Source organism: Agelaius phoeniceus, chromosome 20, assembly GCF_051311805.1.
Source record: "Agelaius phoeniceus isolate bAgePho1 chromosome 20, bAgePho1.hap1, whole genome shotgun sequence".
Lineage (NCBI taxonomy): Eukaryota > Metazoa > Chordata > Aves > Passeriformes > Icteridae > Agelaius > Agelaius phoeniceus.
This window is the reverse complement of record NC_135284.1, coordinates 9,362,473-9,377,507: the sequence shown is the minus strand read 5'-3', so window position 1 is coordinate 9,377,507 and position 15,035 is coordinate 9,362,473. Positions and strand designations below refer to the sequence as shown.

The following is a 15,035-nucleotide window of genomic DNA, read 5'->3' as shown; positions in this document are numbered from 1 at the left end:
TGTGCTTCTACTCTAAACCAATCCAACAGTGCCACCATCACAGCAGAAGATGGAGACCAAGAAGAAGAAGGAGAAAGGCTGGACACGCCCAGATTCCTCCATCTTGCCCCCTGAACCCCTATTCTAAAAACCCCCAAAATCTATTTTTCACCCTGTGATAAATTCACTCTCATTCTACTGAGACTTTTGTGGCTTGTAATCCTTCATAAAGGTTGGTAGCTGTTTTTTCCAAGGGCTCAATCAAAGGCACAGGAGTCTGGGGCTCTGTGCCAAGGTCTCTGAGCCTCCTGGGCAGGGTCTCCAGTCCTCCAGGGCAGCCAGAGGAATTTCCTGGGTGGTGACAAACATCCCCATCCACCAAGCACCACAAATGGCTCCCTTTTAGGACAGAACCCTCCCCCTTCTCTGTGCCCACATTACAAGGCACACTGGATATTTCTCTTTCTCAGCCCCAAGGACTGGCTGGCACCATCCCTCCCCATACAGGAACCATGTCCAACCACGTGGGGAAGAACTTTTCCATCTACCAGAGAGCTCAGCCTCAATCACAGCTTCAAATTCACTGACAAATGAACACAGCAGAGCCCACTGAAATGAGCCCAGCTAATTGGAGGTGTTGGGGATGACTAATTCATGACTAGCCATGGCCAGGCAAGCTCCTTCTCTGCCTGCAGACCCATGTGCACTATCCCCAGCTGCCATGCTGACCTGCAGGTCAGATCCACTGCACCACTGGGAGCAAGGAGCAGGGATAAAGGGAAAACAGTATAATGCTTTTCCCCATTAACACTTGACTTTGGGCAAAGAGCATCACACTGTTCTTTGTCCAGCATCTTTAAAGATTTTTGAAAGAATATCCTAATTAATCTGTGGAGGAATTCAGGCAAGATTGCTTTAAGCAATTTTAGCTTAAAAATGCAGTGTTGTCAAGCATTTTCCTTGTTCCTATTTCACAATGTTCTCGTGTGTTTGAGGCTATTATACAGGAGCATAAAGCATCAATAAACCCTAAGATTATGCAACAGCATTAAAACAGATAATATTTTGGGGCTCCACAGAATTATTATTTAATGATAGCATTTCTCCTGCCTTTCATCCAGAAGGACCCTCCAAAGTAACAGCTCTCCCAAAATAGAAGAGCAGCTGCCTGTGAGATGGGACAAAGCAAAAACCTTTGCAGTGGCTTATCAGGGGAGAAGATGAGATGATAACTCTTCTCCATAGGAAGACACCACTGCAATTCAGCTAAGAGGAATGAATCCTGAATTCACTGGAGAGAGCATCTGAGGATTTTTGCTTATCAAAGTTTTGCTGCTGATCCACAGACATAAAGCTAATAGTCATAGTAGTAATATTAATAATAAAAATCATCATCATAACAAGCCTTCTGGGCTTGCTTGCCTTGTCATTTCTTGTGTAAACTGATCACATCTCAGTGATAGCCCTGGTCACTTCCAGAGCAACTTCCACCAATTGGGTCAATACATCTTACAACCATTAACAAATCATGCTGTGTTTTGAATGCTAAGGTAACAAATGTCATTGTCCTTTCATGTCAGGATTCAGGTCTGTTGGGTAGTATGAGAATTTGGATCAATTCTTCACTGCTTAAAAAAAACAAAAAACAAACAAAACCGACACAAAGAAGAAACAAGGGGGAAAGAAGTCAAAGTTATGCAAGGTTGATTCTTGGTGCTGCAGCTAAGAAACCAATCAGGACTGATTTAGGAGAAAATCAAAAGCAGCAATAGATTCTTGTGCTAAAGCAGAGCCCAGGCACTTCCCAGAAGGGCCACGAGCTGTGCAGCACATGCAGAGCTGAGCAGGGGTGGCTGAGGGATGTGGGCTCAGTCACAACCCAGAGCAGGAGTATTGCCCTCTGCTTGGTGGAGGTGATGCCTCAGGTTTAGCTTTTCTATTTTTCACATTCTGTGCTGCTTCAGTGTGTGGGTCTGGGCTTCATATAGGGAATGGTGAGCTCTGTGCACAGAGCAGGGAGACAAAACAATTCCTGCTCCAGCTGGGGACCAAGGACAAATGATCCAAATCTCAGGCCCAAGAGCACAAACACCGTGGACTGGAGAGAGAAAAACAAGGATGGGACTGCATGGGCTGGAGCTGCAATTGGACAATGAACTCCAATCTGCAAATGGAGCAGAATTTATAAAAGTGAGAGACCCTGTGACCAGTTGTGCATTTTGGGGCCATTTTGGGTTCACCTGGGGTGCAGCCCTGGCTGGGCTCCTGTGCTGCCCAAGGTGGATCCATTGAGGCCTCCTAATAAATCCCTATTTAGCTCTGCCTAGCCTCTGTTCTAGGTCAGCCTTCACAAGGCATCAGAGGAACTAAAAATCCTCTCAAGAAGCAGCACTTTTCCCACACGTAAATACAGCACTGTCAAGAAAGGGGAGGCCTCCTTCCTGCTTCTCTCCTTTTGCTTATTTTCCATTATTCACAACACAAATCAAACTGCCAGGCTGCCAAGGCCTCCAAACAAGTCAGCAGTGCTGCTCCCCCAGTCAGCACCAGCCCAAGGAGAGGCTTGGGATGGTGTCCCCACTTTGGGGGCAGCCCCACGAGCTGTGTCCCATTGTGATGGTGTTCACAGGGGTCTTAGGATGAGGGAAGAGATGAGGATCTGACTCCATGTTTCAGAAGGCTGATTTATTATTTTATGATAAATATTATATTAAAACTATACTAAAAGAATAGAAGAAAGGATTTCATCAGAAGGCTGGCTAAGAATAGAAAAGGAATGGAATGATAACAAAGGCTTGTGGCTTGGACAGAGAGTCTGAGCCAGCTGACTGTGATTGGCCATTAATTAGAAACAACCACATGAGACCAATCCCAGATGCACCTGTTGCATTCCACAGCAGCAGATAACCATTGGTTACATTTTGTTCCTGAGGCCTCTCAGCTTCTCAGGAGGAAACATCCTAAGGAAAGGATTTTCCACAAAATGTGTCTGTGACATCCCTCCCTGCCCTGCCAGCCAGGGGCCCTGAGCTGGGCACAGCACCCAAGCTCAGAGAAGTGGCTCATTCACCACCAGCACAGCTGCTGGCTCAGGGTCACAACCAGCATCACCCAGCCCAACCCACCCACCTGCTTTATACTGCACAACCAAAATATACAAACCCCTAAATCATCAGGCACTTTAAAAATTATGGGTTGACATTAAGTACTTGGTTTGCTACAAAATCAAAAGCATAAAGTGATGCAGAAATTAACATTTTACTTGTCCAGATTGGGGTATTGCTTTAGGCATGGTGCTGCACTGCTATTTGCTCTAGGATTTATTTAACAGCTAGACAGAAATAAGTTGGCCTTCAAAGAAGAGCTTGAATGTTCCCTTTGAGAAAACAACTGAAGTTATATCTCAGTATTATATCATTTCCTTGAATCCAGAAGAGGAGGAGGGTTCAGTTTCATAAGAAATAAATTCCAGAGACTAAACTTCCAAGTATTTGGGCTTTTTACTCTCATCTTCTGCAGGAATTAATTTTATTTCATACATAGACATAGATCTCTCACTTCCTATTAACTCCTAAGGAGAAAGAGCTAATATTGAACCTACTGCTGAAGAGTCACCTTAACAGAATTTTTCATCTCTGTCGATAAGGAGCAGACACTGTACTAAGTCACGTGGTGCTTCATGCATTTCATAAATTAATTGGTTCCTAAACTCACTTATATTCAGAGGAGTTTGTAGAAGTTTGCAAAAGGAGAGCAGGGAAATTTTGTCTATTTGTATGGAGCTGGCTGGAGCTTGCATCTGGGCCCTTGAACATTTTAGCTGCTCTGTTAATACCAAAATCCACATTTCCCCAAATCCTACCCATAGACATCTTTCTTCACAACTACCCAGCACACATTTAGTTAAATCTGATGACAGCAGTCTCCTACCAAAGACAGACAGGCTCAGTTATCAAGCAGACAAGTAATCTGAAGAAGTCCATATGCATTTAGATTTACAAACACCCAATTTGGGATGGAGGCTCCCATTTTATATTTTACCAAAGAGAAACTTAAAACTCCATTGATGATGGTATATCAATCATCTAAGCACTAAAGCTGCCCTCTCTAACAGGTATTTTCCTCAACAGTAGATCTGCTCATTTAGTTTTGAATTTGAGTTTTGAAACAAGGAGAATTGTTTCATTGGCCATTGAAAAAAAAAAAAAAACACAAATGGAGGGATCCCAAGTTTTCCACACTCATTTGTTCTTGAACATTCCCTCCTGAAAGAGAGAGGAGAGGAAACCAAGGCTTTCTGTAAAGCCCTTCCCCCTCATATCAGTGCTTCAGCCTAGTGCTGCACTGATTGCCACATAATTTATTTAACTTCAGAACTGGTGTGCAAATAAGCTTTTGGATGCCAGCCACAGAGGAGTTTCCAACACTGAAACTATGAAGTCTTTTTCTTTATTAAATACCCTCAAATCAATGTCACAAGCAGTGATACCCAGGGATTGGGGTCAGGAAAGGATTTCCTATACTCTGCCCACTTTTTGCTTAACACTTTCAGCTTTGTGCACTGCACCTTTTGGGGCTTTACTTTGTTACTGACAAAATAATGTCATTAAATGCTAACAAATCAAACCCTTATGAAAACATGTCCTGCTGGTTTTCTCTCCACCTCAAACTGACTTCTGTACACAAAATCACCTCAGTGCAAATTCACTGAAAGAGTTTTAGGTTTTTTCTAAATGGATGAGATCTATGCAAGCCCAATTCAAACCATTCATCCAGGGCTGACTGGAAATCCACTCAGACTCAAACCAAGCAGTGTTCAGAGGAGGCACTGGAGAGAGCACTGGACTCCTCCTGTTCTTGGCTCCCTGTAGCCAGGCCAGTGAACAGAAATGTCATTTCAGTCTGTCCCTGTTCCCAGAATGTACAGCATCAGCTCCCAGTCCTGTCCTTCTGTGCAGCACCACGAGACTGACACAGGAAAGAGGAGAATCACTAAAAGGACAGTTAGAACAAACTACACTTGAATAGATTTTTTTTTTAATTTGCAAACAGTTTCTTTTTCCCCTAGATCTGACATTTAGGAGAATGAAAGCTTGTTCCCATTCATAGCCACACCAAGAGCTGTAGCAGTTTAAATCAGATTTTATGGATAGGGTAAAACTGCACTGATGCAATGGAATTGATTGAGAAAATTATTTCATTAAAATGGTGCAGTCGACTCATGTAGGAAATATTATTTTGATTTAGGGATATCAATTTAGCATAAATCAGCAATAAAACCATTTAAGATTGAGGTACATCACTGTGGTTTTCTTGTCTAGGGAAAGAGTGTGAAAGAGCACAATTGAAAATATCATTAGGAAGAAACAGAAGCATGAGAACTCACAAGAACAAGAGCTATGAAATCTAGAAATGACTTTCAATCAGAAACATTTTTGCCTAGGGTGTCCACTTATGAACCATTCCAGTCTGCTGGAAACACATGGCTGAGGCAGGATAGTAAAGCAAGGGATCAGGTATATCAAGCTAGATTAAATGATGCTTTTGTCCCACCAACACTATCCTACCCAGGCAAACCAGTTCCTCTCTCTGGGCTGCCTGCTCTGGCACTGTATTTCTGGCCAAGGTGCTTTTTCTCCAAGAAGGAAAGTTGCACATCAGACTTAAGTGGAATCAGGCCCAGTTCCACAAGAGGAGGCTTTTAGGGAACCTTGAAAGACAATGCCAAAAACCTCCCCTTTCTTTTCTCCATTCTCATGAGAACTCTCCAAGAAATTCAAATTTAATCCTGCCAGGCAAAAGGACACAAATGAAGATGGTAGATGAATGAACAGATGAGCTTGTCCAGCCACAGACCTACACAAGGCTGTGAGATCTAAAAGCAGAGCTCTTGCTGCACACAGCAGAGTGGAAGCAGGTTGGAACTGGAAGCTTGTCATGGCAACTGTCCCCTGAAATCAGCCCACAGAGAGACAGTCCAGTGCTCCAATGTTAGTGTAAAGAAACTACATCTCTCAAAGCCCAGAAGATTCCATAAGCAGGGAGGGCTGGAGAAAGCCCTGCTTTCCAACTGGTTCTCCCTGGGAAGGCTTTAGAAGCTTTGACAAAAGGCCTAAATCAGCTTCATTTGGCCACAGACTTTCTTCTTCTGTAGCCCCTGCGTGTGTGTGGAGCCCATGGACATCCTGACAGTGTGTACAGCTACATAACGAGCTCCAGAACAAGACTTTTATTTGGCTACAGAAAGCTGAATGTTTCTAAGAAAGCCCTTTTCCTTCTTACGCTGGTCTCCAAGAGATTCACCCATCAAAACAAATAAGCTGTTGAATTGAGTGGGGCTACAGCCTGTACTAACACTAAGAGCACTCCTGTAATAGCTCAAGTCCCTTCCTGCTATCTTTCATCTGCTTTAGCTCAGTGTTGCTGGTGTATGAAATTTAAAGAGCTCTGAAAAAGATGTTAACGAGCCCTAAAGAGGAGAGTGCTCTTGCTACAGTCATTCCCAGGAACACCTGTGAACTATTGAGTTTAATTAGCCTACAGCTGGCACTGAGTGTGTGTGGAAAGACAGGGGATTTATTATCGGATTGCCAGGCCTTAGATTGGCTCTTCCAGCACATTTTTTTCCTGTTTGTTTGTTTTGTGATAAAGGACACACAGAGAGTGAGGGCAATTTAACTAACAGGGGATTCCCTCCTTGGAAAGGGTGCCAGGCACGGCAGCACTTGGATGCTGGGAAGTGCCTGGGAGTGGGAAGAGCCTGGCAGGGTGAGCTGTTGGCAAGCTCTGCACCCCAGCCCTGTTATTTACCATGTGGCACAATTTACTCCCAAACCCATACCTTACAACTCCAGAACAGCTAAGGGTCTGAATTTTCATTTCAGTAGCGTGTTACACTTCTTTTTGTCACTCCTCAGGACTCCACTTAACTCTACAGGCATCCTAAAACAAACCTAAGAGGTGGGAACAGCCTCTGCTGCCACTTTATTTATTCTGCCATCTACAACACCCAGTGACTTTCAACGCAGGTAGCTGTTTCAGCACCAATTATGTCACAGTATCACACACAGCTGCATGTATTTTCATCAGCAACTGTGAATTACAGTTGTTCATCCTCAAATATCTCCAAACCCACCTGCCTGAAATCATGGCTGCACTCCCATGTGACATCAGTTTTCTCCTCTGCCCTAGGCAGAATTGGAAGAGAGTTTTCTCCTCTGCCCTCCTATTTACCAGGCAGAGTTTGAAGAGAGAAATGAAAAGAAGCCAAGCAGAGTGGGAGCTCAGTGCCCTCAACCCTACCCACAGCAGGCAGTGCCCAGTCCCCAGGGCAGCTTCACTGCAGCCGTTCCCAGGCTGGGCTGGAAGCTCCTGGCACTCTCACAGAAAGAAGAAACAGTTTGGAGGCTTTTATCTTTGAATGACTATTCTCCTTCCTTGTGCTGAATTCAAAACACCTCAACAGAAACAATGCCCTACTTAAACCACAATGTACAAAATAATTACCAGCCTGACATCATCTTTACTGACAGCAGCTCGTCTCCCCAGCTGCAGTGTGAGCTGCTTCCCAAGCTGATCGGACCTCATCTGCCATCACCTTGACACTGCCAAGTCAGTCCTGCTGACATTTCTTCTAGTTGACATTGGAAAGCCTTCAGTAAATCTGTACTGACATCTTAAATTCTCTTTTCTTCCCCCCATACTTTCCTCCTGTCATGTCATCTCCATAAAATTGCCCTGCCCTTGTTTCACTTCATTTTGACATCCTATTGTTACCTGCACAGATCCTCTTTAGCACAGTGCTTCTGTCACAAAGGCACATCTCCAAAGACCTGACATGGGAGCACCTGGAGAAGGAGTCTCATTAAAATGAATTAAATGTCTGTGTTATCACTTCTACTCCTTCCCAGCTAGTTACTCCTGAAACCACAGCCTCACCCTGCAGTGCTATAAAGCCTTGAAGAGAGAATAACCTGCACACCCTGACTCCTGTGACAGCCAGGCTTGATCCAGTCTCTAATCCTGATCCAGTCTCTAATCCTAGGGAGACCAGGGGCCAATCAACAAATTACTCAGTATCTCTCCAGTGCCAAGGTTTAGTGACAACTCAAAACCTTCCTGCAGTCTAAGTCTGGGAAACACAACAATGGGTCACCACAGGGAGCCCCAAATTTGGGCCAGGCAAGGCCCCACACTCAGCACCAGGGCTGGAGGGTGATGCCAACACAATTCCCAATACTTGGTGCCACTTGTACCTCTGCCTCTGGGATGCAGCTCAGAACCTCCCCAAACCTTCACCCCTGAGAGTGACCCAGACCCTCCCCAAACCTTCAGCCCCAAGAGTGACCCAGACCCAGACCCTTCCCGAACCTTCAGCCCTGGGATGTGACCCAGAACCTGCCCAAACCCACGGCAGCAGCACTGCCCTCACAAGGAAGGGCTGCACAGCACCTTCACCACCCCAGGTGCCCTCATTAGCATGTTCATCAGCCTCATTAGCAGGCTCATCAGCCTCATTACAGGGCTGTCCCCTCGTTAGCAGTGAGGGAGCCCCAAACATGGCCCCACTGTGGCTGCAGGGGACCTCAGGGACACATGGCCAGGGACCCATTCAATACTGAATATAATTAACAGGTTTTTAAATCCCCTGTTTGAGGGAACCTCAGGCCTTGTGCTCGCTCCATTTGACAGCAAGGAGATGTATTTGTGCCTGCTGGGGTGGGGAAAGCAGGGGAATAGACGTGGGAAACCACAAGGCAGCTAAAACCCCGAAATGCTTTTGTGGTGTCTAACAGATTTTATGCTTATATAATATACACAGAATTTAAACGTACTTTATACACATGGATTATTTCCTAAATTCAGTTGTATGTTTTGAGATGTAAATAGATACCTGCTCTAGCAGTGTAATTAAGCCGTCCATGCAATTAACAAGCACATTGTTTTATTTGCATAATTCTATGCAGCTTTTTCTTTAGGGATAGACCCTGAAATACAATGTTTTCCTGACACCAGATTTTTCTCTTTGCTTATTGATCCATATTTCTCCAAGATGTAAAAATCACTTACAACCCAGGAAAGCCACAAGGGCCAGACCAAAAGCCTGCAAGTTCAAACACTGATGTGGATTTCATACACACCAAAACCCAGACCAACGAAATGAAATCTATGTACTCCTAACTCTAAAATGAGAAAAAAATCCCTCCAGATATTTCCTGAATTCCAAATCTGCAGTATACAATTCCATCAGACAAAAAAAAAAGAATCCAGGCTAGGAGAAAAACATATGAAAAAAACACCCTTACTGATGAGCAACACATGTGGACGTTTCATGTCACAGATGCCTATTAATCAACTTCTGCTACATGTATTTAATATATGTAATATGCAAAAACTACCAAAATTACCTGTGCAAGAAATACCTCATGTCTGTAATGTCTTGTAAAAATCCCCCCTAACCTATTCCTTCCTCCTTCCCAGTGCCTGCTCCCATCCCTGCTTCAGACTCCAGCTCTCAGGTGTGACAGGGGTGCCATTAAAATCCCAGAGAGTTTAAACTCACAGGCTTCAAAAAGGTGTCATTAAAATGCCACTGAACCCTGCCCACATGGACACACTGTCACCACCACATGTGACAGCTTCACCCCATCCATCCATGCCAGGAAACCCTCCAGGCTGCACAGCACACACCTCTGCAGCTGAAAATAATAAAGATTGTGCACAGAGAAACACTAACAGGGGGTGTGGGTTTGGCTGGGACAGTGACCCTGCAGTGTTTGGTGCTGTCCCAGCCCCAGGAGCCTGTGCAGGTGGCACTCAAGGCTCTGTGACGGTCCCAGCCTGTGCAGGTGTCACTCAGGGCTCTGTGTGTCTGTGCAGGTGTCACTGAGGGCTCTGTCTGTCTGTGCAGGTGGCACTGAGGGCTCTGTGACTGTCCCAGCCCGTGCAGGTGTCACTCAGGGCTCTGTGACTGCCCCAGTCAGTGCAGATGTGACTGAGGGCTCTGTGTGTCTGTGCAGGTGTCACTCTCTGTGTCTGCCCCAGCCCGTGCAGGTGTCACTCTCTGTGTCTGTCCCAGCCTGTGCAGATGTCACTGAGGGCTCCGTGTGTCTGTGCAGGTGTCACTCTCTCAGTGTCTGCCCCAGCCCGTGCAGGTGTCACTCTCTCAGTGTCTGCCCCAGCCCGTGCAGGTGTCACTCTCTGTGTCTGTCCCAGCCCGTGCAGGTGGCACTCTCTGTGTCTGTCCCAGCCCGTGCAGGTGGCACTCTCTGTCTGTCCCAGCCCGTGCAGGTGTCACTCTCTGTGTCTGTCCCAGCCTGTGCAGGTGTCACTCTCTGTGTCTGTCCCAGCCCGTGCAGGTGTCACTCTCTGTGTCTGTCCCAGCCTGTGCAGGTGTCACTCTCTGTGTCTGTCCCAGCCCGTGCAGGTGTCACTCTCTGTGACTGTCCCAGCCTGTGCAGGTGGCACTCTCTGTGTCTGTCCCAGCCTGTGCAGGTGGCACTCAGGGCTCTGTGACTGTGCAGGTGGCACTGAGGGCTCTGTGACTGTCCCAGCCTGTGCAGGTGTCACTCTCTCAGTGTCTGACCCCAGTGTGTGGCTGCAGAGCCCTGTGGGGATCCCAGCTGCCCACACGTGGCTGCACACCCAATAACTGAGCAAACCTCAGATGCAAACACGCTAGGGATGGCATTGCTACACGTTTTTTGATCAACAATACATCAGCAGAACATTTTGCTGCTGCTGTTAACTCTCCTCTGTGGTTCAGAAACAAATGCTTGAGGACATGTACTACTGCTCTCCTACTGTGTGTACAAGCTACACCACTGTATCCTGCACACATCATCACTGGCAGCAATTACTGTGAATATTGAAGAGATGGAACAGGGTTTGTGATGCATTTTCCTGGCTTTTGTGAAACATTTGTTCACCAGATTTGCTAACTCTCAAAATGCAAGCATACACGAGAGGTCTGCTAATCCAGGGAATTAACAAGGTACTGCTCCAACAGATTGCAAGAATGCTCTGTTTCATACTAATGGGCTTTAGACAAGCAAGCAGTACACCCCATGAACAGCTCACTCATTCTACCTAAGATCTAGAACTATATCAGGTGATCAAATACAAAACAGAAAAGATTTATGCTTGCAACCTTCTGAAACAAAGGTTCCTGGGCTGGGATTGTTTTCCTCTCTCCCTTCTGAGCTCTGGTAGTCTGCAAAGACATAACCTTACAGCACAAGAAAAGAGGATTTAAGCACATGTGAAATAAGAGAGCCCAGTTGCCATCACACTGTGATTATCAGCACTGCTGCCAACAACCCACACTGGAGCCAGAGTCTCTTCAAACACCATAAATTCCAAAGAACAGGCACGCACCTTCATCTATCTCTGAGACCCTGCAAGGTCAGGCAAGGCTCCTGCTTTGCTGCATACCCAAAACAAAAACTGTTCAGTGCAAATAAATAAATATATAAGTAATAGAGTAGCAATATACTCAGATTTTGTGAATAATTCAAGTCCCATTCTTAACAGTGACAGGAATCCAGCAGAGGTTGCTGGCTTGGTGCTGCTGAGACAGCCGTGGTGGGGACAGAGGGGGGATGATCTATAGGAATCTGTCCAAGGTGGGGTCGAACTGATGGATGGTTCCCTTCCAGGCAGAGCTGGTTGGGGTTTGGATGTTAACAGCAGGATTTCCATTCCATACAAAGCATCACTGCTACATGTTTTTATGTTCTTTAGCAGATGTATTAATACAATACATTCTTCCACAGTGTGTCCTTCTTTGTAAAATCCAAAAATACAGGGCCAAATGGCCAGCAGCTTTACACACTTCCATCTGGGCATGGCTTGCACACATGCACAGACACATGAGGAATTTATTTCTAAATGTAGCCACACATGCAACTTAAACACTTTTAAAGAGAGGTATCCATTTTTACCACAGGAAAAAAATATAAATCAATTAACAGCAAAAGGCCTTTTCCTGCAGTAGAGAACACAGCACTGTAGGAGAATCTATAATCCCAACATTGCAATTCCCAGCATTGACCATTCAGACTGAAAGCTTGACACAGCAACTGAGCCAGCAAAGGAGCACCATGAACCCATTCATGACACAGCATTTAAGACACAAATCTTTGAGTGGACACATCACCCAACAGTGCACCAGAAATTATTTTAAAAAACAAGAAAAAGACAGGAAGCATCCCTACAACCATGAAAATCTGACATAACAGTACATAATTCCATCCTCACTCAACACCTAAAACTGGAAGGCAACCTTGAAAACCCTTCAAGATATGAAACAATAAGGATGCACAATAAGGAACTCTTCCAAAAAAATCATATCTGCTCTCCCCAGAAATTCTTCCTGCACAAATAATCCAGTGATAGAGTGGCTAATCCTGCTGCTGACAAGGATGTTGGATTGCTGTTAGTGGCTGGCTTGTCCTGCAGCTCCAGCCTGATGGCAGCAGTCCCTTGGGCAGAGGGCAGAGCAGCTGCTCCCCGCTCCAGCTGCTCACCAGGGCTGGGGCTGCAGACACCCACATCCAAGCACTCCTTTGGTTCTGTCTCCAGGGCTCATTAGCATTCATTATGACTCACAAACCAGCCATGCAAACTGAATTCACAGAGCTCCCAAAGCAGCACACAGGGCCAGTGTCCAGGTACAAGCTACATCAGCCTGAACATGGGGGCTTCTTCACACAAAGGCAAGTCAAGGTGCCCATGTGTTAACAGCACTGAGCTCTCCAAAGCCTTTCTCCTACACCAGATTTGTGCCAGCACTTGCTCAGTACTTTGCTCATCCCACTGCATCTCCAGTGGCTTTCTGTAGCTGAAGTTACCTGCTGGCCTCCTGCACCTTCACCTTCTCTCCTGAGGAGGTGGGGAATCAGAAATCACAAATCCCTCCCTCTAACCTCCACTGGGTACTGCCATTAGCTAATAAGAGAGCAGGAGAGGAAGGTGTTTTTTTAAGTACACTATTCACATAAGCCTAGTTTTTGCTGAAAGAGCACCAAAAATAAACCCCTCAAGAATCCAGTCTCTCATATTCTCATAGCTTATACCTCCACTCAGCTTCAATAAGCCAGGAACAATATTGCATGCCCAGACTCTGTATCACTGGGATCACTGGGGCTCGAGTAAAGCAGGGATTTAGCCAGCACCTACTTAATTCCAAATTCATTTAATATCTCTATACTCCCTCCACAAATAAGCCTTACAACATTGTGAGCCAATCAAGCCAGGCACTACTAAAATATTTTTTTAAAAACCCTTAAATCTAATAGAAGATTACTGCACTCAACCGTAGAAACAATTTTAAGCCTAAACTTGGCAAGATACATTAGTTTTATATGGAGCTAAATTATTTCCAAGTGTCCAGGAAATACAATTCAGTAATTACAGCTATATTAGCTGGATGCAAATGAAGCAAGAGGCAGAGCTTATTTACCACCGAGTGGCTGAGTCACCCTGGGCATCCTCCAGAGCCCAGCCCTGCTGCAAGGACAGGCTTTGCTGAAGAATGACCGAAATCCAAGAACCAGAGGTGCTCAAAGCACCTGGCTGATGGTGACAAGGACTTGAAGCCCTGTGAGTTCTGACATGGGGATATATTTGTGAGGTATCAACACTCAAGGAGGCCAAGCTTTTGAAGAGCTCAAGTCTCTCTTTCTAGCACTAACAGAGGTTTGATTTTCCAGACCGTCCCCATGCTGGGATTTCTCTCAGGATGTGTTCGGGGCACAATTTTTACAAGACATTTTCCTCCTGGCTGAAAACAGAGTTCACACTAAATTAAATGAAGCTAAAGCCTATCATCTGTACACCCTGCAGAAAAGACACCATCATCATTGTCAAGTGAAAACCTGGAAGCCAAGCAGGAGGCAGAATAACCTCTGCTCCCCATCAGGCTGCTGTAAAAGCACTGCACTGAGCTGGCAGCAGAAATGGATTTGATAATGCAGCAAGGGAAAAATACAGCGTGGGACAGCATTTCCAGTTCAGCATTCTCCACCCCCACATTTTCCACAATAATTAATAACCAAAGCTGTTAATGTTTAAATGATCCACGCTTTCCAGTGCAGTCAGCAGTGCCTGCAGAGGCTTTCCATGGGGCTAACACCGTTAACTGTATGGATGCCTGAGGGTACAAACTGTTTAATGGATGCAAGGACAATACTACACTGTATCCAAACATTTAGGAACTTTTCTTTTAAAGCTGAACTGGCTTAATAAAACATTTAGGGTTCCCAAGTGTTGTGTAAACATCCAGGTACTCCAGGGTTAAAGGAAAACAAAGTTTTTCCCAATCCTCAAGTACTAATAGCCATTATATTGCTCTTCCCCATTCCAATGGGGCCAGAACATCCAACCTACTTCCAGTTTTCCCAGCAAATGGTTATCCAGGGAGAGCAGGCAGGGATCAGCCAACCCAGGAAAGCTGAGCAACAGGCAGGGAGAAGCTTTCTCTGGTTTCTCACAGCACCAGAAACTAAATCACTCTCAAACATGGCTCCAGGACTCTGTGTTTTGTTTATTTGCTCAAGTCCTTGGGAACCTCTGCAGTTACCAACACACTTCTGAGCAGTTCAAGAAGGTATTTTAGCACGGAATTACAATCATGATGATCACCAGGTTTTCCTCTCCCACCTTCTCCATAACCCCTCCCTGCCCATTCCCCCACCCCAGGATTAACATAGACAAAGGAAACTTTTAAGACCAAAGCAATTTCTCAATTTCTTTTTTTTTTAAGCTTAATTTTCAAAGAGCCAGGGGTACAGAAGTTCATCCTGCCTGTGTGTGTTTCCCTATCTGTCCCCCTTGTAATAACTTTTGAAAGCCACTAATTTCAAGTCAATGTGACAGCAGGGCAGAGGTCTCCACAGTGCCAAGTTCCCAGAAGTTCAGTGAGGAGCCTGCAGCTGTGCAGGGAAAGGAGCCTGGCTTCCCTCACCTCCCACCACGGGGAAGGCTGGCTGTTAGCTCACACCTCATTAGACAGCACAAACCCACAGAGGAAATCAATTACCAGATAAAAGTCCATC

General features: G+C 45.5%; 1 protein-coding gene across 6 annotated transcripts in view; it reads right to left on the bottom strand.

Annotated features, from left to right (window-relative positions):
• The window catches only part of AUTS2 (activator of transcription and developmental regulator AUTS2), an 807,993-nt gene that overhangs the window by 672,707 nt on the left and 120,251 nt on the right, over positions 1 to 15,035 (bottom strand). The window lies entirely within an intron of this gene.